The 27,131-nt window shown below is 42.3% G+C and overlaps 2 protein-coding genes across 4 annotated transcripts in view; both read right to left on the bottom strand.

Moving 5' to 3' along the window:
- Positions 1–7,701, bottom strand: part of TIAM2 (TIAM Rac1 associated GEF 2) — a 170,717-nt gene extending 163,016 nt beyond the window's left edge. For all 3 annotated transcript variants that reach the window (XM_082049732.1, XM_082049729.1, XM_082049734.1), the window contains exon 1: positions 7,581–7,701. The gene's annotated coding sequence lies outside the window, so the exon portion shown is untranslated. The remainder of the gene's footprint in view (positions 1–7,580) is intronic.
- A 4,680-nt stretch (positions 7,702–12,381) lies between these two features.
- The window catches only part of SCAF8 (SR-related CTD associated factor 8), a 120,937-nt gene continuing 106,187 nt past the window's right edge, over positions 12,382–27,131 (bottom strand). Inside the window, exon 21 of the mRNA XM_082049738.1 lies at positions 12,382–12,465. The gene's annotated coding sequence lies outside the window, so the exon portion shown is untranslated. The remainder of the gene's footprint in view (positions 12,466–27,131) is intronic.

Genomic DNA, 27,131 nt, shown 5'->3' with positions numbered 1-27,131 from the left:
CCAAAGTGGGACCACATAAATAGTTAGACTGAAACCACTGTTGTCAGGTGACACTGATTTATTTTGTCAGTGAAAATGAATCTCAAACAAGCAGCAACATATCTGTTCTACCATCAGTTTCTAGCTTTAGCACCAGTGCCATCACAACTGGAACTTCAAAGCTTGCATGCAAAAGCTATTATGAAGTTAAATGAGCAAGCGCACTTCTCCTACAGAAATAATTAACTGCCGTCATTTTTGAGAAGCAAAGTGTTAGAAAAACTTGCTGTGCTCCCAGTGACAATATGCCCTCTTGCTTGCATGAATATAGCAGGCTTTCATTCCCTTTTTTTGGCACTTTTCTCAAAAGATAAGTTGAGGGTAACACAGAGAACGAAAAGCAGGGTTAAGCATCTCCCATATACCATATTTCTTTACCAGCCAGCTGACCACAACAACTAGAGGGGACTGTAGAGCTGGCCAATACCTTTGCTTGGTAACAGGAAACAAAAGCTCGTGAAAGGGGAATCCCTTCAAACTGGATCCAATTGTGCCTCCAGGTGAGCAGCGGGATAGAGGTGAACATCAGCCCGTACACATCTTGGAAGAAGTGTGAGGATCAAATTAATAAGACCCTTTGTGACACAATAAGAATAATTTTAGAAAGCTCACATTCAGACCAAGCCAAACCCAACATAGGCATGTATTCATTGATGATTTCAACATAATTAGTTTACACTGAAATGCCTGAAACTAAGCAATGTGTTACTTAACTGAAAATGCGAACATCCTTAAGCAAAGATTTTCCCCCCAGAGATATGATAATATATATACACACAAAATATAAATAAAACATTTCAGTTCAAATAAAACATTCCTGTTGGTTTAAAACCACAGAAAAAAGAGTAAATTATTTTAGCAGTTTCTTTTTTCAAACAAGATGCCTTGCAGTCAGTTGGTAAAGCTTGAAAGCTTATAATTACTTAACAAAGCTTTGTATTCCAAATAATGGTATCTTAATGGTTCAAGTTTCTCTTTTTTGCTGTCGTATATACAATGATCACACAAGTTAATTATAGGGAGTTAACACTGCCAAATATCTCACACTAAAATTGTGATATAGTTCAATTAGAAATCATGACAATTATACACTAATTATTGGTACCACTACCATGTTAAAGCATGATCTCTCCATATCTACAGGCAAGTCTCATCTATAAGCACACAAGATAAAATTTCCACCAGCTGGCCTAAAGAAACACTCTGTGGTGCAAGCACGGCTACACCAACTTCATCTCCAGATCCAGGACTCAGTCCTTCCGCAGTAGACTGGATTCTTGAACTAAAATGAGAGGTAAATGTCCTGGTTTTATAGAGCTGCATTTAGTGTTTCCTTTTGAAAGTCATTTTATTAATATTGTGGTGCTTCATAAAGAAAACTAATTCCACATATGGTTAAGGCACATAAACATGCCTCCTACCTCTGAAGTTTTTAAGAGCATTTTCAAGTGACTAACGTCAAAACAAATCGGCAATTTAAACTTTACAGCATCAACTGAAGACAATATTTCAGCATCTAAATACCCAAACTCCTCACAGTGTCCCTGCAGAACACATCTATAACTCTCATTTCTATACTCAGAGAAGATTCACAGAGCCTTTTGAATGACAATGATGCAATCTAAATGATTTAATTAGAATAATATGCTCTAGTCCTTGGCCACTCTCTTGCTATAAAGTAGGAATTTCCTTTGGGCAGGCTCTGCACACAAGCCAAGCTGCAACTGCTTTTCCCAGCTCCAAAAAATGTAGCCTTACTTTCCACTTCTGCAAGACACCAGAAGGGCCTACTAACTTCTTTGACATGCTTCCTTTCTTCTCCAAGTCTAAGTCCATCCTAAAAGTACAAGGAAGACAGAGGCAGTTGTTCCTATGATAAAGAGTTTAAAACATTACTGAGGGCTACTGCAAAGCATGCAAGTTTGTACTGCTTTCTGATTTACAAGACCAGACGTTCATTTCTTCTCCCAGTATGTTTTTTTCTTTTTTTAATTAAGAGACTTTAAAATCCGAATCTACTTTTTCCTCAGGAAGGCATGGGAGAAAAAGACAAGATGGACTCTATTGCTGCCTCAAATGTATCTCAAACCCCATCCTTCAGAAAGATTGGTTTCTCTAAAACCCAATACCAGTACCTTTTTTTTTAATTATTTACAGTAGAACACTACTCTATACAACCTTTCCTCTACAGTGCTTTAATATAGAGAGTGACAAAGTTAAATTCAACTTATTTCACTTCCAAAAAGCAGTAAGGAAAAAAAAAAAAACAAGCAGCAAGAACAGTTTTTTTGCTTTTAATTTTGTTATTAATAATTCAGATAAATTAATTTATTTATACATGAGAAAAAGTTGCTGAATTGAGTAAGCAGCAAATTTCTGCAACTGACTTCAGTGGAGCCCCAATTAATATCGTCAAAGAGAACATTTGTCTTCTCCTTCCTAACTGAAGATAAGAAGTTCACTGCTAAATTGCTTCCTAGAGACATTTGACTAAAACTATTTTCCTCCAGGCAAGAAGTAAACATCTATAAACATTTTATACTAACATTGCAAAGCAAGGAAAAAACAGAAAAAAAAAAAAAAAAGAAAAAAACAAAACAAACCCACAGACTAAGCACTATTAACATGCACTTTTTTTTTCCTTCATCGTATTTATAAGAAACAGGCAGCGATGCACGCCACAAGGCTGGGATCACATCAGACAAAGTAAGGCCCTGTCTAGACAGGCAAAAGTTATCACCATCAGCAAGTGTGGTTGAATAAGTCCATGAAGATGCAGGCCAAAAAGCAGGAAACCACACTGGCAAATGACACAGCACAGCCAGGTGACAAGGCAGGTAAGGGGTCTCCCGGCACCCCCACAACCAAGGCTCTCCTCCAGTCATTTGCAGGCCGGCACGTCACAGCAGCGCTCTTTCATCACCACTGAGTTTGACAGACTATCGACAAGTGAACAGTGGACGACTGTGTAACCCCACAGCTCTCTGGCCCAGCTACAGTATCACACAGGGAAAAGGAGCTCACAGGTGAGCAAAGAGGAGCCAGAATGCTTTTCCATGATGCTGTCCGCAGGCACCAGGCTGATCCAGTCCCAAGGTACCAAGGGCCCACAACAGAGAAGACACTATTTACTCAGCAGGTGAGCAGCTGGTTGAGGGTTTTATTCTCATCCTTAATCCCTTGGAATGATACCACTTTTGTTTGCAGGGAAACATGCTTCCCTGATGTTAGGAATATAAGCACATACATCCTAGAAATAAGAAAACCTACACTAAAGAAGAAAGAAAAAACAAACTAGACAAACCATGAAAGGAATGAAAAATTAAAGATGAGTGAAAAGAATTACATCGAAAGCAAAGCAAACTTGCTTCCTTTACTGTGATCCTGCCCATGACCTCAAAAATGTTAAGGCTTCTCAATATCAACTGTTTGATTTACAAACCACCTAGCACAGCATATTTGATTCAGTGGTAAATGGGATGAAACAAAAAACAAACAAACAAACAACACAGACAAAAAAAACCAACCATGCAATTTATTACTCTTACTTTATTACTCTACTTCAAATAATTGATTTTAAAATAAACAAAGAAATAGACAAATCTAAAGAGAGAAAGGAGGAAATCAGATCACCTAGGAAATCGTTATCTCAATGTCTCCAAACAGTAGGAGCACTTCTAAATCCAGACACTCCAACATTAAACCATGGCACACAAGAAAGAGAAACAAAGCCCAGAAAAGTGCTCATATTTTTAATTGACACTGACAGTAAAACCTATTTTCAGCTATGCTATCCCAAGCAACAAACTACAAGCTTTACAACTGCTATTAAAGGTCTCACAAACCATTTGCTGAAGAGGATACTTCTGCGGTTACGCAATATGACACATACGCTTTTGGGAGGGGAGAGGAAGCTATAAACTATCCACAGTCCACCCGGGAAAATCTTTCATCTTTGAATCAAGAACAGGCTTCATAATAAATTCCTTCACTATTATTCTATAATCTCATTGGTAGTATTTGTTCAAGCCTTTCCAGTGCATTACTTTATGTCACTGCAATTTAGTTTACAGAGGGTGGAAAAAAAAAAATCTCACAGAGAATGACAGTATATGTAGAACTAGTTGCAAGTTTTCTATTCCATTGTATTATTATTATTATCATTATTCCATTTTCAGAAGCAACAAACATCACCTTGGCACTGTCATGATCTTGCCTTTGTCTCTAAAGGGTACCACAACCCTGCTCATCTATAAAGTTGTTTCAGAGCAGCATGAAGGATCCTTGCTGATGTGCCTATGCATTATCAAACACAAGATCTGAGATGAATTTGTCACTGCAAACATGAGTAGACAGCATGGGGATCTCATTAGTGCACAGTTAGTGGGCAGGTCACCCACATCACCCTCTGCAGGCATCTCACTGAAGGTTCAGTGAGGCCTTCAGCAGAGTTTGGTTGTTAACACCACCAGCTGAGCTCAGATCTGGCTAACAAATGCAAGTTTTGGAAGCCTATCTGCTATTAAAAACAAACAACAAATAGTCTTTCAACCAATTCACAGCCTCATGATGAGATGCTCCGTGACCCAAGGGGAAGATTGCCCAAACACCACAAATCAATACCATCAAGCTCTGTATGCAAACATATGGCCTACCCTTCTTCTGCAGGTAACAAGTAATAAGAAATAATTATCATTTGCACTTGCAGCAACAGTTATTACTTCCAGATAGTCAGAATACTTACAACAGGGATCTAACATGAGACAGTGAGTGTTCCCCAGGACCTGAGCACCACATGAGTAGCTTTTGCCAGCTTTTCAAGGGCCTGCAATAAGGGAATGAAAGAAGCAACTGCACTATCAACATCATCTATAACTACACTGCACTACAAGGGGTGGTCTCCCAGCACTTTCCATCCCCAGCCATGGATTTCCACCTCCTCCCTTCAGGCCACACTATTACAAGTGTTGAAACAGGAGCAGTTCAGTCAGCATACTGATTTTTTTTTTTTTTTTTTTTTTTCATTCTGAACACTAGTTTTCAGCCTGATCGTTGAACTGATCTGACTCATCCACTGGCACAAGAGACATGTTGGGATGGTGTCACCAGGAAGGGAAAGGACAGATTCCACATCTTCTGTTGCAGCAATGACTTTCCTGCCTTATGCTGGGAACAAGTTTCTACTTTTCAACTAGCTCCAGGATTGAGAAACACACAGAGCTTATTTCACCCAGCAGATCAGCACCCACTGCTGTCACAAGCCCATGTGATAATTACTTATTACTATTATACAAGTGTCATGACAGCCTGTGGAACTTTTGGCTCACCCTGTACATTCAGTGCTAGACAGACACACTGTGAAGAACAGCAAAAACCTGCAAGAGCTTAAACTCACACAGTTTTTATAAAACACTGCATATTGTGCTGTGCTATCTATGGTGTTTACTGTTGTCCAAAGCAACAACTATGCAAACACTTGGGCACTTGCTTAATTTTTCTGTTACAAACTACTCCATCACGATTAATGGATTAATTTGCTAAAGCTCAGTTTTACCCAGGGAGGGAAGGCTCCTGGGGCTACATGCAGAAACCCTGGAACAGCTCCCAGGGGAGGCAGGGAAGGGGAGAGGCAGCTGGGAGCACCTACAGTCACACTACAGCTCCAAAAGCAGTTTTGGCAGCGATATCAAGTTTTGCCAGCTTAAAAAAAGCAGCCTTACCTTCCCCACACCCTCTTCCCTTACTCCCCAGTGAACCAAATCATGGAACTGATCCAGGTTAAAATTAAATCTGGTTTTTGCTCAGTGCCTAGATCCAGTTCACCGCAGGGCAGCATAAGCATTCATGCTGGTATCAACAGAGGAAAGAGGCAGAGGTAGGCAGAGGCTGCCAGGGCAACACCAGCTTCAACCACCCGAAGAACAACCATGCTCCAACATTGTACTTTCAGCCCTGCTACACCCATCTGACTGTCACTGACAGTGAAGCGATAAGGGTAGTTCTCCCTCCTTGTATCTCCCTGCCCTCTCCCCATGGCACTGGGGCACAGCAGTTTTTCCAGACCCTCCTCTGGGAAGCCAAAGCAGAAAAAAAACTCCTGTAAAAAATGCTCAGGCTGGGTTAGGTTTTTGCTACACTGGCTCCCTGAGCTGGCTTTCCACCGGTCAGATGAACTGGAACAAGGGAGAAGGTGTGATGGGAGACCACAGCAGTTCATCCTAGTGCAAAGGAATTCAGAGCAAGATGTCTGTATTTCCCTCAGCTACAGACAGCAAGCTTCTTCAGGACCAGCAGATGCCTCCCACAGGGACCAGTCACAAAGTAAACCCAAATACACAGAGAAATATTTGTAGGATTTTAAGTTTCACTCATGCCAAAAACCTGAAAGGACATTAAGTTAGATTAAAAAAAAAGGTCATACAAAGTACTAGTTTCCTTTCACATTATTTGCATATACAAAGATCCCAACGGTTTAGGTGGGATTTTCTTGTACAGTTTTACTAAAAGCTGATTAGAGAAAATGACCATTAATCCCACTGTTAATTTAAACCAAAATGTTAAATTAATTTCAGTGGGAGTTCTGGATGTGATGGGAACCTAGCATGGCACCCTGAGGATTCATATGTGCAGCTGTCTTGGGAAGTGACAAGAACCCTGCAGACATATAAAAAGGCAAAATTTACTCCATGTTATTAAAACTTAGTACAAAAATGATCTTCATCAAGCCTTCTTCACCAGACTTAAAACTATTTCTGCAAGCCTGAGCTTTTAAAATTGCTAACTACACTATTTCCCTCTTTACCTCTTATTTTGAAAGCTTGTCCTCCAACCATCTTTCAACCAAGATCTACAGCAACAAATCTTTTCATTTTGCTAAAAATTTGATCTGTGTTTTCTCAAAGAGTCCTGTGTTGCAACGACTACCTCTGTCAGAGTCAGCTTTCCCAGCAAATACTTGTTGAGGAGCCGGGCACAGGCACACACACACATGTGGCAGCTGCCAGACCGGCTGCAGGGGCTGTGGAGGAGCCCAGGTGCCCCGCGTGTCGCTGATGGGCACCGGCCCCAGCAGCAGGGGCGGGGAGAGCGCCGGGGCCCGGAGAGCCGGGCTGACCGCAGCCCCGCTGGCTGCCCGGCTCCGCAGGGCCGCCCCAGCTGCACCTCGGAGCAGCCGCCCCCGCCAAGTCCTGCGCTCGGCGCGGACCCGTGCGCGGCTGCGGCTCTTTGTTCAGCGGCGGCAGAAGCCGGAGCGGCCGCGCCCCGCGGAGCCAGGCAGGGTACGGCTCAACTCCGGGAGCGCCTGCGGTGGGACCCGCCGGACAGGGCTCCGGGGGCCCGCGGAGCCGGGAGGCGGCCAAACCCCGTCCCGCGGTTGAGGAGCCGGCGTCTCCCGGCTGCACAGACAAACAGCAGAGGATAGGTTTCACCACACACACACACACACACACACACACACACACACACACACAGAGAGACACACACACAGAGACACACACAGTAGCTACTGCTGGGGGCTGGCGCCCGGCCGCCCTCCGCCTTACCTGTCCGCGGGTGCGGAGCGCCGCAGCCCCGAGGACTTTGTCTCCGCGACGCGCCTGGCTCAGCGAGCAGAGAAGTTTCTGCCTCTACTTCGCTCCTCGCACCGGCGGCGGCACTTCCCCCGCCCTCCCTCCTGCAGGGGCGCGGCCCGCAGCGCAGCCTGACCCCGCCCCGCGGCTCCTCCGGGCTGCGGTTGAACCGGGCCGGGGGCGCGCAGCGGAGCGCCCGAGCGGCGGGGGCTGCAGGTACGGCCCGGCAAGCAGCGAGGCTGCTGGGCTGACAGGTGTGCCCGCTCTGATAGTGCCCAGGGAAGGGCTGAGGCTGCTCGCCTGTACCCCCCTGGTCCCTGCAAGGGTATGCAAAGGGTGCAGGATCTAGGCGTTGCTGCCCCATCCTCCTCCTCCTCCTTGCCAGAGCAAGGCCTCCTCTGTTCTAGTCTTCGTTTATTTACAAACTTACTGTAATTTACCTACCCGGTTAATACAGCAGCAAGAGAAACCCAAGAGGTACCTCACACCTCTCGGGTTTTTCCCGACACAGACTTTTAATGGAAACCACCTGGGAGAGCTCTTCCAAGAGAGGCTCCGCACCAGAACAAACTGCAAACTCCCACAGCACAGCTGCAATTCTCGCAGCTGTTTGGAAAAGCTGTGGCAGGCTGCTGCTCTTGTGAAGCTGAGTTATAAAAGCACGGAGGAGCAGGCACATCATCTGCAATCTTGTCCTGTGTTCTTCTAACGTATTTATTACCCTTATTGCACTGTGCAAGCACAGTTCACTTGCATGCTGTTTTACGTAATTAACCTTTCATATGTTGGTAGCCCTGTCATTCTTTCCCCAGGGCAGTTGTGAGCTTGGGGAGAAGGCCTTTATTTTGGGATAGTCAGCTGGTTGGTTGGTTGTCTTTTTTCCCCTGACAATTTTTGTTTTGATTTATTTGGTTTTGTTTACTGATCTTCAGTTTAAAAAATACCTACTAAAAGTCATACTTATCTGCTCTACTGTGCATCTGTGAGTTCCAATCCTGAAACGAGACCTGACTGCAGTTGATCTGCTCCAGATTGCTCAGCCAGCATACGTAACAGGAGAAATGCAAGAGTGTAAAGGACCAGCGCATTTCTCATTAAAAGACTAGATCAAAAAATGTTCTTTGCAATGGAGAACAGTGTGGTGAACGTTGTGGTCTGTGCCACAGCTGGCCCTTTTCTCTCTTCCACAGGCAGGCTATACCTGATCTGCAGAGAGGTCCATTGCATCGGAGTAGGAAAACTGACTAGAAGTGAATCTCTATAGCAGGCTGAAGTGAGAAGCAGAGGACATATGTTCCTGGGAGGCTCGGCTTCTTAGACAATATACTACGTTTGTTGAAGTTTTCTGTTGGCTTCCTGCCTGCAATTTCATTTCTGTAATCTAGTGAGAGACAGAGTCATCAGAATCATAGTCTGTCAGGAGAGAAGAGACTCCTCAGGCCAACAAGTGCTTTCTATCAGAAAACACTACCTGTGCATAGTAGGACGCTTAAGTGTACTGTGAGTGAGGGATACTAACAGCACTCCTGCCTTACAGACTAGCTTAGCCAGTTTTGGCTTTGACATTTGAATGAAGAAATCTGTACAGTGCCTATGAAATCTTTAAATGTAAAAGCACTGAATAGTTTTAAGACTAAAATGAGTGGCATCTCCCACAGGTATAGTTTCTCCTACTGAACTTGCAGAGACCGTTTAAGCAAGATGTACGGTCTAGAGAGCTAGGAATATACTTGAAGCCATCACTACTCATGGAAGGAAGCATAGGAACGTTGCAAAACTGTTAGAGCATAAGCATTTTCCATTATGTGGGGAAAAAAAAGATCAGGCAAATATCAGTTAAAATCAGGCTCTTTCATTGTGCTTAAGGTAAACATTTAGAAAAAAAAAAATGGAACAGACTTTCTAACATAGGATGGAAAGAGTCTGCTGAAGGTTATGCAGAGGAGCCATCGGCACCATGTCCTGGTTTAACCAACATGTCCACAGACAGGGGTCTCTGTTACATGATTAAGACATTTAATTTGGAATTGAGGTGTCCACCCTGTTCCACATCACCTTCTCCTGCCTGGATGTTTTTTCTCCTTTTTATGTTTGTAATTCGAATATTGCTTTGCCTATGTGCAACACCCCTCAGTAAAGACTCAGGGGCCAGGCCTTAAGCTGATGTCCATGGTGCCGGCTCTATGAGCCGAGCAAGAGACGGAGCAGAACAGAACCCTGGAGGCTGTTGGAAACAATCAGTGGCATTACCGCTAATATGGCATATGAAAAAGTCATACAAAAAGTCATATGGAAGCCCTTAAAAACTATTTGTTCTTCAACAGCTAGCTCTTGAACTTTCAGGATCAAGCCAGGGTTGTGATTCTGATTTATTTTTCACAGGCCTGAGTGCTAACTACTTACTTTTAAAAAGAAACGGAATCTTGAATTTGTCTCATATTCTAATGACCTCTGGAACCAGGGGTTTAAAAACAAACTGGATATCCTGAAAAATACAAATATCCGTGGTGTTGCTAGTACTGCAAAAGTGATGATGGAGGCATTAACGCTCCACTGAGCCCTACACCACTGTAATAGATTGTGTTTATAGTAAACTTATATTAGTAGTAAATCCAGTTTGTAGTGTACTCCAAGGAGGAAGATCTTTACATATGCAAAGTGCTGAACCAGTTGCCTATCAAAAAAGACACAAGAAAGATTCATACCAGAAAACTTCATCTGCTGTGACAAATATTTAAAGCTAGTATCACCATCAAATGCTACACATTGTAAATTTACTCATAAGACCACCATTAAAATCCTTGAAAACATTACAAAATAGTATATCCCTTGTAGACTTGCATATTATGATGTTTTGCAGTCTCAGGCTCAGTCCTTACCTCATGACTCACTCGAGTAAAACATCTATTGAAGTAAATGGGAATTTGGCATGAAAAAATATAGAAATGGGACAAAATCAAAATAGGGATAGAAATGCCCATGTCTTTTAAGGCAGTTTGGTTCCTTATGTAGACCCCAGGTTTGCTGTTCTGAGCTTAATTCTCATGTGAGATTACCAAAGGACTTCCGATGGGCCTTTACCCGGCAGCGTCCTGACTAAGTAGGCTTTAGGAAACGCCATCTGTGGCTGTTCCTCATGCACACCAGGTTCCCAAGGCAGACAATAAAGTGCTATTTTTGTAAGAACATTCAGTTCACCCTTTGCCCTCTGTATTCCTTGCTTTTCCTACCCAAGTAACCATTGTGTTAGATGTTTCTTCAATCTTAAATACTTTAATCCTTCTCCCTTTGGTTTGCTGTGGAGCAGCGTGTCTGACTGAGACAGTGCTTGCATGGATTTTCTCTCAGTGGCTGGTGTTCCTGCGTGTCCTCCACGTCTCTCTCTCTCCCTTTTAAGTAGTGAAATCCTCTATCTGTCCTCTCCTGACCTCCCTGCACGTCTGGCTTCTGGGCATCTGCTTTACTTTAGTTCTCTGCACTCCAGCAGCTGTCTTTGTCCCATCCAGCCACGACGGCTTGTCATCAGTTGGTCTACCTCTGCCTGATCCCATGGGGGCGTCTGTGTCCCCTCATCTCCAGCACAAGAGGTACAAACACTGGAGTTGGTCATTCCCTACATTTCAACTCATAAACTCATGGTATTCTGCCAGTCAGGAGCCTGGGACTCCTTAAATATTTGGGATCACTTCTATCCCACCTGCTCTTCTTGTCAACACAATATGGAAGCGTACAGACAATTTCTAGCTCTGCTATTGTAAAATTATATACATGATGCAAATTATCAGACAGCCAATGCTATATATCCTCTGCAAATACGCTTTCTTTCAACATATTTAATGAAACACAGTCTCCAAGAGTATTTGTCTGTAATTAAGAAAGAACATGTTTTCACTGAGGTTAAATTAGTAAAGGTAAATGAAAGAATGTGAAAATGTTTCTCTTCTACTCTGCATGCACACACATGCACACACAAACACACTTGGGTAAAAATGCCTATCTCTGATACATAACCAAACAAGGGTTTTAGCTTCTGTGCCCCCTCTACTGGCTGGCCTTTATGCACCTTAACAAAGGTACTTTAGTAAGTTGTATTGGAATTATTTACGATGGTGGCACATTAACAAAATTAGCCATGCTAATAAAACTACTACAAAGGGTCAGGAACTTTACCAAGCCCACATAATTGTACTTTCAGAATTATTTGCTCCAAACATATATTCGAACTCAAAATATTTTTAAAATATTAAGGTATGAGATGTCCAAAACTGATAGAGCACTGTAAAAATTCCTAAGCAAGAGTATCTCCAAAACACAGGAGATGTATGTGGTGGGATGCTGTATTAATTAGTTTTAAATTTCCAGTCTGTTGATGTAAGATCTTCCTCTGTTTTGTATTTTTTCACCATCAAAAACAAATTCTGAAAACTTCTTTATTTATCACTCTCTATATAGTATGCATATATGAATATACATATATGTCAATATTTTGAGCTTATGCATTGAAACCTCAAGGAAAAATGCACTTTCAAAAATAAATCATGAAAAATTCCAGAAAGATTAAATTAAAAAATTTATACAAGCATAAATATATAGAGAGGAAAACATGCAAAGACATAAAACTTAGTTCTATTACGGCCATGCCCAGTATCTGGGAGGCCTATGCTGAAACCTGCACTGATCTCATTAATATCAGCGGGAATGAGCTTTACCAGCCAGAAGCTTTCAGCAGGAAAGCAAAGCCATTCAAAGCACTTTCAAACCGCAGAGGACCCACCGGTTCCAGTGGAGGGGCCGGAGGTGACCTAGGTGAGTAACATCTGAAGATCTTCTAAGATGTAAGAAGTCGATCTGGGACAACCTGAGAGAAAAGAAGTAAAGATTGTCCCACTCACCAAGCAGTTTCTGTTAATTACTAAAAGAGAAGTGATGTGTGGTTCAAATAGCTGAAGTACAGTTTAATTCAAGATATTACATGTAAAGAACTAGAAGTATCTGTCTTAAAATATACGTATATATAAATAGGGAGCTGTTCTGCAACTTTATCACTTTAAAAACAGCAGAAAAATATAGAACAGAAAGAGGAAGCTGACGGGCTCAAAGAGAAAATGAGCAGCAGAGATTCAAGCTCCTTAAATCCCTCTCGTTCATGCCCCCATGCAAGACTAAGCCAGACAAGGCTCATGGCCATGGCATTATTCTCAGCGAATATTTTCCTTCTGACTAGGTATTCTGGACTGTTTCACAGCAAGATAAAAGCCACTTCTTTGCATTGACAGTGCAAATGAAATCGATGACATTGTGCTCTTTAAAACAATCAATACATGGGCTAAGTTCTGCTGAACTTCATCTAAAATCTCTTGTGGTTGCTGCAAGCATGACCCCTCCTCCCCTGCACTCACCCTGCTGTATGTGTGGTTTTGCTTGCCACCTTTCTTGTATTCCAGTGGCCCTGGCTCTTAATGTATGCAAACAACACAAGAAGAAAAATGTTTTCTCTGTCCTTTAGCCCTTGCACCAGCCAGGACAGTCAGGGAGCAGTGCACAGTGAAGTGTGCCTGGAGCCTGTCGGGGACCTCCCTGCCTGACACCGCCAAGCTGGCTTACCCTCCCTTGTGCCCTCCCTCAGGCAGGAGAGGTTCACCAAGCCTGTCAGGTCCTCCTCTCATCAAACCCCCATCACCTGCACAGAAAATGCCCTGGCTAAAGCCTGCAACAAACCAGTGCTCCAAGGCCAAACTGGGTTGCTAGCAGTTTTTTGGCACATCAAATCATGCCCAGAAGCCCTTGTCTGAAGCCTGTAAAGCCAATGCAGTTTTATATTGAATTAAATCAGATTCATCTTAAGCCCAAAAAGGAACATTTTATTTTCAAAAATGACCACCGTGTGAGTGCATCATTTGGTGAAGGCTGTTTTCCCTATTAGGCACTGATGGAGGGGGAAGATAAAGAAATGGCAGCCTCTGGTAAACACAAAAGTCATGCCTAATTTCATAGTTTCCAAAAGCTCTCCTTAAAAGCCCACCATGTGCAATGGAAAGCCAGGCCTCTCTGCTCCTTCAAGATGCTAATTTCACTTAAAGATACCAATTATTTCTCTTTGAGATACCAAAACTTTGGGGTTTAGCAGATACTTACATTCTCAAAACATTGATGGGGAGATGACTGATGGGACTCCCTATCAGACTCTTTCTCAAGCTTTTATCACATAGGACATTATCATTTTTCAAGTTAGAAGTGGCAGAACCACCCAGACTGCTGACACAGGACCTTTCTCCTAACCAAAAGAGACCAACAACCAACGTTTCTGCTGGCATTGATAGCATCACTGGTACAAAAGATACCGCAGTCACAACATATCTTCCAGGGCAGAGTGTTTACAGACTCTCCACTTGCCACATTGTATTAGTACATGCCAACCCCAAAAAGGTCTGTGCTCTCCACTGCTTTGTTTAGGTGTCAGCATTTAGTTTCTGTGCTCATTCTGGTCTTTTCTTCTCCTTTTATTGATTCCTGTTGTTACAGTGGGCAGTATATAAATCCAGTTCTCCTGTGAATTCATTAGCCCCCTTACTACTAGGGAAAAGAAAAGGGTAATCTCCCCTTTTTCCCCTTGGTAGCTGCAGACATAACTCCACATAAAATGAGGGGGCAGATTTAATTTATTGTAAGATGATTTTGTTTAATATACAGTGCCTTTATAGAACAAGCATCCTGTTTAAAATAACCTTTGCATAGGTACTTTCTTCATTGCAGTTTCAGACCTATATTTGTAAAGAAAGTGTATAAGCAATGACATAAGCAATGACAATGTTGCAGATTAGTTTTCCTTTGAGTCCTCAATAGGTGTAAAAGAATGTATAAGATATTAGTTTAAAATGCATAATCAATGCTTTCTTTAAAATATCACTCTTTATAGAGACATAGCTTTTTAAACTAACTAGAACAAAGTCTGACTTCTGCATACAATCAACACTATGTGGCTGAGATTTTTGGCATGAACTTTGAGGCACTGTAAATATGTATAATATTATCACTAATTTCCATGGTTTTCATCCCCTACTCCTGTCTATCCTAGCATTCACAATAATGGAAGAGCCAGGCAGCTGTGACTCGATTTTCACAATGATTCACTGATGGTTCAAAAAAAAGGGTGTGTTCTAATTAGGTTCCAGGATTTAATAGGCCGAAGTGTGGGCCTACATATTGTCCTGAACCAAGATGTCATCCAGAGTCCAGGCCTGAGCTGCCAACATAAGCTTTGGTGCACACACATTGAGTTTCTTTGGAGGCCTCTGATCCAAACACTGTCTCTGAACCTTATTAGCATGTGAAATGCAAAAAGCAAGAAAAGTGTGGTGCAAACTCTAACCACTTCTACATGTGAAGTGGAAAGCTATGTGCATCTCAAAAGCTAATGGTTACTTAGAAAATTAAAAAGAAAAAACAAAAACACCCTGGCCACATATAGACAAGGGTTGAGAGATACAAGACTGTACATATTAAAGGACTACTAGATATGCTGTGTGTCCTGGCTTAACCTAGTGTACATGACTGAACTTCTTCCTGGAACAAGAAAATTATGCTATTGCTCTTTCCTATGTACTGTAGCTTTTGGACACATGGAGCTACCCAGCAGTGACTTACTTCTTCTGTTTGCCAGCAGTTGCTCCAGAAGAGTGCTTGCACAGAGAAAAGGGTCAGCTTTATGTGTCTGAAAGGCAGGCTGGTATCCTTTTACATAACAAGCCTGTACCACTGAATCCCAGACCACAAGTTTCTGCAGCAGGCAGATTTTTCATAATTGAATCCTGGTGAGGAACAGAGCCTTTAAAAGGGTTGTGCTAGTCTGTGCTGTTGCTTTGCAGGACAAACAGATGACCATGGAGCACAACAACAAGGGTCTAGTTGCGTGTGACCCACAAATCTGACTTTTACTGGTTTACACCAGGTGATCCAGAACTGGGTCAGAGACCCAATTTTCCTGGCCCTCCATTTTAAGTTCACAGTGTAGATGTCACTTTAGGCCTTCTGAGGGATGGGAAAAACAAACTGGATGGCTTAGTTGTTTCCCTTCCTTCTTAGAGGTTTTATAGAGGTTTTCATCACCATGAAATCTGAGTACCTGTTTCCTTTTTGACTTTCAGATGAAGAGGGGGGCATGTGGGTAATTCTGGTGGAAAGTTTGATGGAGTCCTTGCCAGCACAAGAAGTTCCTGGAGCAAAAATCTGGCAGGAGCCGAGGGCTGACAGTGGGTTCAAAGAGAAGTGTTTAGTAGGAAATTAGGGCTAAGATGGAAGCTACAACCAGTGCTGTAATTAGAGAACATCCTGAACAGCAGCAGTGGGTCACACTTGTGACCACAAATGAAGGCCTTGTGAACGTGGCAGAGATGACACTTCATGGCACTGACTACCTGCATTAGGTGACACTGTGGTCCTTTTTGCACATCAGCCTCCACACGAAGGGATTGGTTTTACATGGAATGACTCACAGCCCACACTGGCCAGGTAATTGCACCTTCAGCGGCTGAGTCAGGAGAAGGGGTTGGGATGAGAGCAGTCCCCAAGAGTTTAGGAGGGAAAACACTGCTGCTAAATCGTCAGACACAGACCTTTGGTAGGCAACTGCCTTTTATCTTCCCCTTATGTTCATTGAGCTTAATTTGCCAGGTTTTTGTCTCATTTGCTGTTCTAATCTTTCATTACCTCATTCCTCTGTCAACTAGAATCCTTTGAATAACCAGGTTACAGGCATTCATTATCAGTTCATATTTATTTCTTTCTGACTAAATAATGTATTCTAGATTAAATTTCTTTTCTGGTGTTTTCCCTCCCACATATTCATAGACAGCAAACATAACCCTCCTCGGAGAGAAGAATTTGAAAGAATTTCCTTTGGGAAAAGTGAGTTTTCCTCCCCTTTCTGAAAAGATTGACATTGCCATGAAGGTGCAGCCTACTTATCCTCCTGAAGTGGTAGAGATGAGCAGTGCTGCTGCATCTTTGACATTCTATCAGAGCTACCCCAAGGCTGAGAGAGCATTTCAGGCCACTTTGAGGGCTTGTCAGTGAGAAGGCAGGTCACTGCTGTTGTGCCTCATCCAGGGCTTGCTGAGCACCCAGCACACCCAGAGGGACACGAAATAAGTATGATCTCTGGCCAGAAAGAGGAAGGGCTGAAGGCATGCATACAAGGCTTTTAGAGACAGAAGATAAAGCAAGGACAAGTCTATGTGGGGTGTGTTTTACTTATGAGTCTGGACTATGTGAGCGAGAGCAGAACTTGGCCTTCCTTTGGTCCTTTTTAGGAACAGGGAGAAAGAATGGGCTGCAGTAAGATGATGCCACATAAAAAAAAAATAGAACTGGATTGGGCAGGACTGGATCCTGCTGGTGTTTCTCACGTGCCAGGGCTGACCAGCACACATTCCTTGTCTTTCTTTCAACCACAAGTCAGCTGAGCATTTTAATTTGAGATTGAAGGGTTTGAAGTCAGTATTAATTAGGGCACAGCATCATATCCCTTAGACTGCATGGAAGTTGATGTGACAACAGCCTTATATCTTAGCAGTCACCAGCTCTCTTTAGTACTATTATATTATGAAGTACACAGTAACAATGAACCCATAGCAACAACAGCATAAAACCCAGATCTGTTAACCGCAAAGTAAAAGTGAGAAGTGGGTTTTTTTTTTTAACATTTCTAATTTGTTTTTGGTCTGGTTCCTAAGGAGACAAGACTTATGTGAACTGCTGTCTATCTGCCTGTCCATCAGTTTTTCAGTCATCAGTGCTGTTACCTGCAATACCTTTTGAACTTCAATAATTTTCAAACTGTAGTGAAAGATATCTCAAAGCTGCCCACATTTAGTGTAAATCTGTTAATGAGATAAATAAGTGGCCACATTAATGCTGCTAGTGATGGAAAGGTAGTCATCCCCTTGTGGTTTTTTTGCTCTGAAGGGATTTAGGAGAAGCAATTGGCCAATTAGCACTAATGTAGGTGGGTGCCTAAACAGCAATTTCTGCATGGCTGCTGAAAAAAAGCCACAAAACACACTGCTTTCTGCTCAGCTTCAAGGGTAAGTAAAGTAGAAGACCTGTGAAGGGTCTGGAGGTAGTGGAGAATGGACCTGAGGGAACTGTTAGTGATACAGGGATGTGGAGGTGATGTGGACACAAAAAGCAGCTGGTCATACTGTTTTGTGAAGTGGGAATGAATGTAGGAAAATACAACACAAGTTTACAGGGAGTGTATGGCAGAGACACAGAAAATAGCCCACTAGCATAGACAATTTTTCTCCTCCAGCTACTTCAGATTCATTCCTTTGCAGAATTCCAGCAAAATCCTCCTTGATATGGACCACAGTCTCATCACTGCAGCTTGTAACTGCATTTGTTGAAAACACCTGTCAAGATTTGACTGCATATTTCATTTTCCACCTTGTACTCACTTTGGAAGCTCTTGAAAAACACCAGTCCTAAATATTATACATTGGCTTGAGTTCAAAACCAAGGAGCAGTTTAGGCCCCTTGGAGTTTTTGCTTTTTTTTCCCCAACTCTTTCAGACTCACCTAGTGAAAATAAACTGTCACATGAGTGTATATTGCTCACTTCATTATAAAAGATAGGCTTTTCTTCTGTTAAGTTCTCAAGAGGATTGTTAATAATTGCATACACCTATAAATACATAAATATTAAGATATATAAATACTAAGAGATATATATATATATATATATATAAATATTAAGATATGATAGGTGTTGGCTTTTTTTTTTCAATAACCCCCCTCTGCATGGCTCTGAATGGTTTCAGAAGGAGCTAACTGATTTGTACATGTTTTCCACACATGAGCGAAGTTTGGTTTGACACAGGACGGCTTGAAGCAATGACTGAAACGCCAAGTGTGTCAGCACCAGCCTCCTCAAAGGTACAGTCTCTAAAGTGAGAACAGCAAAAGCTGGTGAGTTTTGTCTCCAGAAGACCCCAGCCATAGCCCCTGAGTACTTCTGGAGATAAAACCCAAATGGTAGGAGATCCCAAGGAGTAGGAAACAAATAGATAAAACTCCTAACTATTTCTGCCCACTGAGAACCTTTGATTTTCCCATGGTGGGGGGACCATGTGCTTTCAGGGCAATTATAAAAACCATGGAGTCTAATTCTGCTTTCTGGGCATTAATTTTACAGGTGTGCATTACATCTAAAGGAACAGTCCCTGGAGATAGTCAGACTTTTAATGCTGAATTAAGAAAATCTAATGCTTCATGCATAGCACACAAGCAGCCTGGAGCATATTTCATTATCAGATCCTTCTGCAAATATTGAATAACCAGTTGTCACAACACCCTTGAAGCTACTAGGTGAATACAATCAATGGTTCTTTACAAATGCAGTTACTGAGGCTGAGCGGGATTTTCCCAGACCTTGAGAATACGGTGTTGCAAAGTGTAATCTAAGCTCCAGACTGCCTACAAGTAAAGACCTCCAAGATTTGTGTGCAATTTGTGATCACGTGGTAGATTTCTGACAAAGGGTTTTGCTACATCAATAACAGAAAAGGTCCTTCCCAAATACATAATTTACTCCTGTGACAAGTATAAAAACATCATGCTGATATGTGATTGGACAGAGATGGAGTTAACTCAGAAATGCAGTGAAAAGAAACTGATTTCTAGCATTATTGACCTTGGGGTGTTGGAATCAGTTCCTTTCTTTGCCCAAGCATTATACTGTACAACCAAGCAGAAGGATATAGAAAAACTGACTTTAATGAAAACCTAACCAAATTTTTCCTTTGTTTAGCTAGGATTTTTTCTGTTGTCCTGGTATGCAACGCTAGTTCAGTAACATCATTATTCTTGGTCAATTCTTATTACTCATAGACTCTATGAGGGTACCAAAAATTAAAAAAAAATATCTGTGAATGTCCACTAAATTATTTCATGGTGGTAGAGAAATGTGTAGGCATGACTGTGTATGTATCGGATACCTGGCTCATTCTTTCACCTTGTGAAACTGCATAAGGAGTGTCTGAAGTATTTTTTTTTTCTCATAATTCTGACTTGAAATGGCTGCTGGAAGTTCAAAGTCTCCTTTACATACTGAGGTTCCCCTGTGCTGACTTGCAATATTGCTGCCCTTCCCTTGGCTCAGTGCGTGCTTAATATACTCTTCAGTACGAGGAACTTGCATACACAAATGCCTTTAACACAGAAGGGTGGGGTGTGTGTGAAATATGTACACGTGAGGATGCAACTCTGCCTTTCGAAGCTTTACCCAAGGTACTGATTTAATGCACTCTTTATGGTTATTCTGCAACAGCTTAATGGGCCATAAAAACAGTCCTGCCTGCAAGGAAGCCTTCTTCACAATTGTCTTGCTATCCAATATCCAACATCCATATTAACTGGAAAATAAACAATATTGTACACAGATAAAGACCCTTTGACTAGCCAACTTCCTCTGCAATCAAAATATTTTCATAGTTTTGTTTCCCTACAGTGTGTCCCTTCTTCCTCTTTTCCGTATGTTTTGTTGTCTCTCCTGAAATGTCACGACAGCAAACAGTGCATGAAAAGTCATTGATTTTTTTGCAAGTGCTCAGAAAACTTCACTTGCCGTGATAATTAGTTTGAATTGGATGACTAATCATAGGAAGTTCTGCCTCGAGCAGGAGCACTGTGAAAGGGTAATATAGAACTGCGAGTAGAAGTGAAATGTGACTCACAGCCACACTTAGGCTTTTCCTGCGAATATGTCAACACAATGCCCTTTTTATACATTAGTGATGGTGAATTTAGCTGCTCAAGTACAAGAATAATCTTATAGCTAAAGACACATGCATACATCTTGTTAGGTTATGTGGCACCATAGTTTGGCTCCCTGTCTTTTTCTAAGACTTGCTTCCTTGGCTCTGAGTAGAGAGCACAATTTGCAGTGTACAGCAATGAAGTCCTACAATCTTCATTGGGTCTGAAGTCTCAGGCCGTGTAAAGAAGAACTGGGATTCAGGAGCTGTGTTTTGTCTTGTGGCAGAAATTCTCTCTGGCTGCTCCCATCCAGCTGAGATAAACAGTGTCAGGGAACACTCAACTGCAGTTGGTTGCTGGGACTTTAGTTTAATTTTTTTCATTGTTTGAGCCATGACCAGCACAGTTTTGCCTCCCAAACTATCTCTGGACATAGTTAGGTCAGGCCAAGTACAACTCCCCATAGGCAGTTAGGGTGCAGCCACTCTGTTTTGGATGGCAGGAGAATTTAAGAACAGGGACACAGTTGACTTGAGTCCAGAGAGTGGTCCTGGGCATTAATTTACTACTATAGCTGTAGCCCATGCCTCCCCGAGTCAGTGAGCACACAGCAGATGAAGAGTAAAATAGTGGTGAGATTCATATTGCTTATCAACCTTACAGTGAATTTGGGGACATAATCTATTTAGGTGCTCTGAAGTTTTCTATCTAGATAATATAGCAACTATTTGTCCTTAAATCTATTTTGTATACATATATTATAGAATATAATGTCTATTCCTAAGGAAAGGTCTTAAATGGACTGGCATGTGCTGCTGCTTAACTGAGGTTTCTGAGAATGCTTGTTTCCCAGATAAAAATCGAGACGTTTCCAAGCAGCCATGCTCAGTTACTATCTTATCTTACATCTGTGTGAGCTCTTTTTTTTTCTCTTTTTTTTTTTCTTCTTCCCTACCATGCAGAACTGTGCACAACAAAGCCAACAGGTAATTCATGAAATCACACTAAGTCACACATACCGGCAGTCTCCAGCTCCTAGCAAAGGAAAAAGCAGGGCTTTTGGAAGCACCACATAGTAACTGAAGTGAATTCTGCAGAGTGCTGTTATCTAGGGAGAGGGGAAGTGGAGAGGAAGGATGTGCATGGATCATGTGTTATGCTGCACCCAGGAAACTGGAGATAATAGTCACGCTCCTGGTGTTTATAAGGGCTCTGCAGCCCTAAGATAGGGCTTGGACAAGGCAGAGAGAAAAAGGGAAAGGTTATTGAATGTAGTAATCAGATATTACAGGGGTGGGTACTAAAGAAATTTCTATCAAAAATACCTGAAAGCACTCTAGGTTCTTTTCATAATATTTTTTTTTAAACAGCTGAGATCACTGTAGTCGTTCATATTTTGGCTTTGCTTAACACGGCATCTTCCATCGCTGCCTTCTGCATGTGTTGCTCAGTTAATACTGTTGTCAAACCATTACAGAGGACTTTATGGGTGAGCTGCGGCTCACTGCAGGTTTTGAAAGGCTTAGAGCTCATGTGTATTTGTACTTAAAAATAGTTCAGTTAAAAGCTGGAATATAAACACAGACTTTGTTCCCAGAGAGAGGCAAATGGAACATACATAATTTGTCTGATTTATCTGGATTAATGTATGGCTTCACTCCCTTCTCTCTCATCTCAATTTTATTTTAAATCCAAATTGGCCTGGATGGGGAGATAGCATGCTAGAAGCTGAGCAAAGAAACCACATAAGCCAGCAAAGTGAGAAATGGTCCGACTGTTTCCTCTTCCTTTATCAAGCTCACTGGCTGGATGGGGCCAGCTTGGAGGAATTTAGGAAACCAGGACAAACACTGGACTAGCTTTGCAAATCCAGACATTCTTCATCCTCAGGTGCTTTGGAGAACCACAATAAAAAAAACAACTGGTAGTAGTTTGAAAGACTCTTTGCTCTGAAGCACCACATGGCATCTGCTTTGCATTCTCTTGCTTCCTCTCACCCTCACTCTGGGCAGCTGTTTCTTTACAAGGAAACCACAGAATGGATACTGCAGAAGTACCTTCTTCCAAACGCTTTGTGAAATGCTTTTATCCGTGGCTGAGAAGTAAACGGACACAGAGCTGAGGGGGGACAATGCTCTAAATTGCCATCAGCTCAGTACAGCTGTGGGAACAAGTCATCGGTTCCTCTTGTAACCTGCAGCTCCCAGGGTGACGCCATGGACACCTGACAGAGCCAAACCAGGACCTGCTGAACACAACTACTGCACAAGTACCATGACCATGTCTTTCTCTTCCTTGCCATATAAATAACCTAGCTTCAAAATGCAGCATCTGGCTCTGCTCTCCATCAAGGCTGTACTTAGGAGCATCACTATTAAAGCAGCAGGGGCTTGTATCTTTATCTTCCATCCTCTGGAAGGCAAAGACCCTGCATCTTCATGCTGTTGTGCTGCTTTTAGTCTGGTGGAGCCCATCAGTGGTCAGTAAAACTGCACCAATGTAAAACTAGCATAATGGAACAGAGTATCAGGCCTGCAGGCTTGAATTTGTTCTGACATAATAGGATAAAACTATTTGTCTTATATGTACTCTTAAGTGATTGTGCTGATGAAATGTGTCAGAATAAAGCCCTGGAAAGTGAACTCCTTTTTCTGTCCATTAATCAGCCACAGAATGGATGGAAAAGCAAAAGCTCCACCAGCCAGGCTATGTGCTGCTCTCCCAATATGCCTGTGCTGACACCCGGGTGTGCCCTCTCCCATGTAACAGGGTAGTTTTGTTTCCTTGTCTATTTATTTCATGGCATCTCTTGTGGAGATTGCCAGGGGGGACACCAGTCAATGTCAATGTCAGTCGTGATGCTGTTTTATTGTGCTCTGGAAACGCACCCAAGAAGTGGATCGGCACCCCTCACCCCACATAACAATTGGATAACCTACTTCCACTCCTTGCTGACCTACTTATTTGCACGCTGGTGACCTAGATATGAAAGGCTTCATATCTCGCTTAGGTCTCTGGGTCCTACTACCATGAATGAGCTCAGGATGTTATGTGTATGCACATTTTACCAGCATAAATTCGGTGCTACAGAACCAACCACCGGGAGAGAAAAATCACATTGACAGGAGTAGCAATCAAATGAAAGAAAACATTATCTTTGTATCTTCTTATACTTCTAGGCAGAGGTCATTTGCAGCAACGGAAAGGACTAGGATGTAAAGAGTAGTAATGGATTAGCAAATGGTAGAGAAGAATCAAGCGAAAGCGAGAGAGATAAATTGTTGTTGATTCTTCAGTTTAGTAGCCCTTCTCTGATACATAGTCTTTACCAAATACTATCATGTAAAGTCTGAAGACCATTCGTTGTTGCTGACAACTCAAGTTTTCAACACTTGTAAATTATGAAGAGAAGTCTATATGGTGCAGTAACAGACCAGGTGTACAATTATGTCAGCCCATAGTTATATGATATCTGAAACAATTATATCTTTTGTTACATATTGGATTGATATAAATTCTGCAGCTACTGACATTCCTATTGTTTGGTGAGCTGCATCCTCAGGAAGTGCAAATTAATGCTCCTCCATCAGTTTGGATCACTTGGACAGTCTAGCTGTTGCTGTATGATATGCAAGAGAATGGACCCATTCACAGACACTGACCTTGCAGTACTTGATGTGAGAATAACAATCAATTCTATAGTCATTGTATGTATATCAGAAGCAGACCCACATTAGGGTTCACAACACCACAAGCACATACGTAAACCAAAGTCTCCAAACCTCCCGAAGTCTCATGACAAATAGAGGCTGTAAGCTTTACACAGACACATTTTACACACTGTAAGAAACAGAGGTTCACCCTCACCTATCTGCTTTCCAGGCCCTCATGGTCAAGGAACAGGTTTTGTAGCTCATGATACATAAGAAAGTAGTACTGCTAAAGCATCACATCTGGCTACCCTTGGTGGCCCAGATACCTGCGTCAGGGCTTGCTGGGGAAACCATTCACACTTGAGTAGCAAGGCTGGCTTTGGTTTTGTGGTGAGGCAATTTCACTACTTAGTCACTGGACTTCTCACATTGCACTTGCTATATGAAATTTTTTTACTGCTTGTCTCCCTTGGGTTGGAACACACTTTAAATCCATGTTCTCAGTAACATAATTTAAAACAGGAGCTGGAAGCAAGTAAACCTCAGGCTGGCCAGAATGACCTCAGGTCCTTCTGGCATTGTCTGTCCTTGTGGACTTCACTGGTGTCGTGTTCATATGCTGTTCCTCTGCCTTGGCTCTTTGTATTTGATGAATAAGAGCTAATAAGATGCCCTCAGGTTGGCTGCTCTGGGATGTACACAGTTATCCATGCTACTCACCATCCTTTTTGATTGAAGGTGGAAGAAAGCAAAAATGAACACTGCCTTTTCTCTCCCCATAAGGCTCTAGAGCTCAACCCAGAGCCAATTCCTTTTTCCCCAAACAGTAATATTTGCTTTTGACAAAATTCTGCTCTGACTGACTTGTTTTTCCTGACAAGTACAGTTGCATTCTTTTGAAAAAATTTTAGAAATGACGAGGCTGTTACAGCTTCTCACCATGCCACAGCACTGTAATGGTGAATGGGAGAGGAAGAGATCAGCGAGAGATGTTTGTCTTCCTGCTGCACTATAAACCATCATCCTGAATACACTATGCAGCACTTTTTCCATTTTTTTTAATTACGTTGCCCTATTTTCTTTATCTGTTTTTTATCTACAGTGATCCATTCACAGAATTTGAATTTGTAACCTGGGAAAAATGAGTTTTTTAAAAGCCAGTTTTCTGAAAGCACCCATGTGTGCCCGTAATTTGATGTATGACTTTGTGAAAGCTGTCACACAGGTATCCTACATGCTCCAGCACTGATGGATCAGCATACTGGCATGGTGACACAAATACAGTCTTTCACCATTGGCAGCACCTTTTGACTCTGCATTTTAAAACCTTGATGATTAAAAGCTCTGGTTTTCCATTAGCCTCTTGCATTCCCTCTGCCTGTGCTAGAACAGACTTAGAGGTATGATGAATGAGTCACACAGCAGAAGTCCAAAATTTTGCAAGGTTCACAAGTGGGTAATGGGGTGGCTCTGCATCACATAGCAACATACTTTAGAATTATGTACAAGGGAAGTACTCCTACTTCTATATCAGTTCACAGTAAGGACATAAGGTTTTCTAAAATACTTTTTCCTGAGAAGCAGTGAGCTGTTGTGACAGCTTATGTTGAAAGGAAAGCCCAACAAGATTTCTTCTGCAAGACCAAAACCTCATCACTATGATCTCCTGTTGGGACTTTAATTCTGGTCACTACATGTTGCTCTGCTGTAGTTAATCAGATGTCTGGTGTGACATGAGGTTGTGCCCTTTGACAAAAAGTTGATCTTCTTTTAACCAAAGTGACGTACAGTCCAGAGAAATCCCACAAATGCACTTTTGCAATGACATTCACTCTGGCCTGCTACCTGTCAGTCCCAGTCACTGCAAATAAATTAATGTTCCTGGAAAAAGAAGTGTTCCCTGAGCACCTGGGCTGAGGGTCCAGTGTGATAGTGAGATACGATGCGGGCTCCTGGTACTCCTGCTCCTGGTCCACAGGGACAGAAGCCTCTGGGCGAGGCAAGTGTATGTTAAAATCAGAAACAGGACAGAGTACTGTCATAGCAGCTGGTTACAGATATCAGACACCTGACTGCTTTCAGGAAAAAAGCAGCCCCTGTTGCCAGAAAGTCTGTGGGCTGGTAGCTCACATTTGCACATGAAGCTTCTTGATATCAAATGCTATTGCGTCTTTCCAGCAGAACTGGTGCAGCAGTAAGAGGTTCCCTTTGTCTCAGACAGACTTTACCACCTCACTGAACCAACCACAATTTCTTCCTTCTTTTCCTGACACATGCTTCTGCCTTTTTTTTTGTCCATTTATTTCAAACAGTAGAGAAGGTGGCGGCAGCTTAAGGAAAATGAAAATCACCAGTCAAGATGTCAAGTAAAGCCGGAGCATGGATACGTGAATAAATTTGCTTTCCCAAAAGACATTTGCAACAAAATAAACATGAAACAAAAATCTACTGAAACTTTTCACCAGGGGTAAACAGATATTAGTACGGAGTAAACCTATCCCTACTCAATGTCTGCAATATGCCAGGGCCTGCATCCAGACCACAGGTCCACAGCTGGCTCCCCAAGGACTAAGCACTTAAGAGTTTCTCGGAAATGCAACACTGCCTTCACTGTTTCTAAATCAACACATCTTCCCCTTCAATTAGGTTCAGCAGGTTGACATTGCTGTTACAGAGCTTGATCCCAGCAGGACCAGCAGCCATCACAGCCCTCCCATGCCTGCTGCTGGGGTCAGCAGCGTTGCAAGTCACAGCGCCGGGCAGCTGCCAGCAAAAGCCAAGGTGATGTCAAAATCCTGATGAGTGCTGAATAGCACGCATGTCACCTCTCATGGGGAAACAGAATAATCCCAAATTGGCGTTTGATAATTGCATTGCCTTGCAGGAGAAAAATATTACAATGCACCTGGCATTTATAATGCTGCCTAGGAGCCAATTTATGACAGATGCAGTTGAAACACCAATTTACAGATCTGTACTGTTCTTGGGAAAGGAAGGGCAATGTTCTAGTGCTACTCTGTGGAGCAACAATTATAATAGCATGACGAATAAAATGTGAAAGGAGAAGGTTTTTTTGCAATGTTACCAAGGAGAGTTTAGCGCTTAGACAGCGCTGTGG

Source organism: Streptopelia decaocto (genome assembly GCF_964273445.1).
Source record: "Streptopelia decaocto genome assembly, chromosome: 3".
NCBI lineage: Eukaryota > Metazoa > Chordata > Aves > Columbiformes > Columbidae > Streptopelia > Streptopelia decaocto.
The sequence above is the reverse complement of the archived record's forward strand: the minus strand, read 5'-3'. Positions and strand labels throughout refer to the sequence as shown.